Genomic DNA, 3,369 nt, shown 5'->3' with positions numbered 1-3,369 from the left:
AGAAAGGTTTTTCAAAGTGTCCACCAGTGAGAATGCCTACCAGGAACATTTCAGTGAATTAAAATAAATAATTCAACATGCAATAAAATTTGGCACCAGTAATTAGCAACTGATGCAGTATCATTAAGCACGGTCAGAGAAAATAAAGCCAAAAAGTGACGGAATATCAATTTTCAAAAGCTTCTATTATTTGGAACTTAATAGAAAGAATAAATGGTACCATCTTACATTGTTACCCTTCATTAAAAGCTGAGAAGTATATCTCAGAGTGGGCAAACAGGGCGTGGCGTGGTAGTTTGTGTGGGAGGGCATGAAGGGAGGCTGCCTCTTCGAAGGAGGGACGTTCCAGTGGCCCAGTGGAGAGGCTTGAAGTACACATAACCCAGCAACCAGGCACCGTTCTGTGGCCATCTGCGCAGGTCAAGGGCATTCATCCTACCTGACCCTCAAGGCAGAATGGTGGGCACTCATCTCAGAGCAAAGGCTGCAGCTCCGGCTGGGAGGTCTGCACCATCTACCCAGTGGTGGCTGATGCCTCCACCCAGACGGAGCTGCTGAAGGGAGAGGCTGCAGCACAGACCTCAGACTGCAGAAGTGCCTAGACCTTTCTTCTGGGGCAGGATCAAGCGGCAGACCTGCCTGCAAAAGTTGTGCCCAGGTGGAGGACTTCCTGCAGCAGGTGGCTGAGCTGGAGGAGGCGGTGAGAAGGCTGTGTAACATCAGGGAGGCTGAGAAGGAGTTAGATAGCTGGTTCCAAGCGCAGTCTGCAGTGGACCCACAGCCCACGGCCAAACAGCCAAAAACTCCCTCATTGGCACACACGGAAGGGAGGGGGGCCAATAATGCAGAAGAATGGAAGCCTGCAATGGCAAGGACCTGCAGGAGGAAGGGACTTCCCCCGAAGCCTGAGGTGCCCTTGCAGAACCACTTCACCACTCGCAGACTGAAGAGGAAAGACCCGTCACATCAGGAGAGGCACTGGAGCTGAGTAAGGCAGCCTGATCTGCTCCCTATATAACAACCAGAGCAACCAAGAAAAGGTGACGCGTGATAGTAGTAGGCAACTCTCTTCTGAGAGGTTCGGAGGCACCCATCTGCCCACCTGACACACTCTCTAGAGAGGTGTGCTGCTTACCGGGGGTTTGTATCAGGGATGTCACCGAGAGACCACCAAGCCTCGTACAATCCACTATTATCCACTGCTGTTGTTTCAGGTGGGCACCAGTGATACAGCTGGGAGCAGCCTGAGGAGTATCAAGAAAGACTACAGAGCCCTGGGAGCAGTGGTAAGTGACTCTGGAGCGCAGATAGTTTTTTCATCAATCCGCCTGGTCAAAGAGAAGGGGCCCGAAAGGGCCAGTCGAATCTGGCGAATCAACAAATGGTTACAGGACTGCTGCCACAGTCAGGGGTTCGGCTATGTACACCATGGGACTCACTTTGAGAAACCTGGTCTACTGGGGGCTGATGGGGTCCATCTGTCAGAGAAGGGGAAGAGCCTCTTCGGTCATCGGCTTGCCAAGCTGGTGAAGAGGGCTTTAAACTAAAGTTGCCGGGGGAGGGGAACCTCAATCCATCCCACTCCTACCAGTTTGATGCCAGTGCCAGCAAGCGATGCCCAGAGCCTTGGAGAAGGATGACAGCACCTGAAGAGCACTACAAAGGAATTCCAGCCAGTAAGTCAGCTTCATTGGGGGCCCAACTTAAATGCCTCTATGCAAACGTACATAGCATGGGGAATAAACGAGGAGTTAGAGGCGTGCGCACGCATGCAGGTCTACGACCTTACTGGCATCACAGAGATGTGGTGGGATGGCTCCTATGACTGGAGCGTTGGAATGGAAGGATACAGGCTCTTCAGGAAGGACAGGCAGCGGAGACGAGGAGGGGGTGTTGCCCTCTAGGTCAATGACCAGCTGGAGTGCATGGAGCTCCACCTGGGGATGCATGAGGAGCTGACCAAGAGCCTATGGGTCAGGATTAAAGGGAGGGCAGGGACAGGTGACATTATAGTAGGGGTCTGCTACAGGCCACCCGACCAGGAAGACCGAGCGGATGAGGCCCTCTATAGACAGATAGGAGCAGCCTCATGTTCACAAGCCCTGGTCTTCATGGGGGACTTCAACCACCCCGATATCTGTTGGAGGGACAACACTGCAGGGCATAAGCAATCCAGAAGGTTCCTGGAATGTGTTGATGACAACTTTCTTCTCCAAGTGATAGAAGAGCCAACAAGGAGAGGTGCTACGCTGGACCTTGTTCTCACCAACAAGGAGGGGCTGGTGGGGAATGTGAAGCTCAAGGGCAGCTTTGGCTGCGGTGACCATGAAATGGTGGAGTTCAAGATCCTTAGGGCAGTGAGCAGGGCGCACAGCAAGCTCGCTACCCTGGACTTCAGGAGAGCAGACTTTGGCCTCTTCAGGGATCTGCTTGGTAGAGTACCATGGGATACAGCCCTGGATGGAAGAGAGGCTCAGGAAAGCTGGTTAATATTCAAGGATCATCTCCTCCAAGCTCAGGAGCGATGCATCCCAACAAAGAGGAAGTCAGGCAAAAACGCCAGGAAGCCTGCGTGGATGAACCAGTCACTCCTGGACAAACTCAACACAAAAAGGAAGCCTACATAGGGTGGAAGCAAGGACAGGTAGCCTGGGAGGAATACAGAGAAATTGTCTGAGCAGCCAGGGATCAGGTTAGCAAAGCCAAAGCCCTGATAGAATTAAATCTGGCCAGGGATGTCAAGGGCAACAAGAAAAGCTTCTACAGATACATCGGTGATAAAAGGAAGACTAGGGAAAATGTGGGCCTTCTCCAGAAGGAAACAGGAGACCTGGTTACCCAGGATATGGAGAAGGCTGAGCTACTCAACAACTTTTTTGCCTCAGTCTTCACCAGCCACGCCGCCCAAGTCGCAGAAGGCAAAGGCAGAGACTGGGAGAATGAAGAACCACCCACTGTAGGAGAAAATCAGGTTCGAAACCATCTAAGGAACCTGAAGGTGCACAAGTCCATGGGACCTGATGAGATGCATCCGCAGGTCCTGAGGGAACTGGTGGGTGAAGCGGCTAAGCCACTATCCATCATATTTGAGAAGTTGTGGCAGTCCAGGGAAGTTCCCACTGACTGGAAAAGGGGAAAACATAATCCCCATTTTTAAAAAGGGAAAAAAGGAAGACCCGGGGAACTACAGGCCAGTCAGTCTCACCTCTGCCTGGCAAGATCATGGAGCAGATCCTCCTGGAAACTATGCTAGGGCACATGGAAAATGAGGAGATGACTGGTGACAGCCAACATGGCTTCACTAACGGCAAATCATGCCTGACAAATTTGGTGGCCTTCTATGACAGGGTTACAGCGTTGGTGGATAAG

Source organism: Gymnogyps californianus, chromosome Z (genome assembly GCF_018139145.2).
Source record: "Gymnogyps californianus isolate 813 chromosome Z, ASM1813914v2, whole genome shotgun sequence".
Lineage (NCBI taxonomy): Eukaryota > Metazoa > Chordata > Aves > Accipitriformes > Cathartidae > Gymnogyps > Gymnogyps californianus.
The sequence above is the reverse complement of the archived record's forward strand: the minus strand, read 5'-3'. Positions refer to the sequence as shown.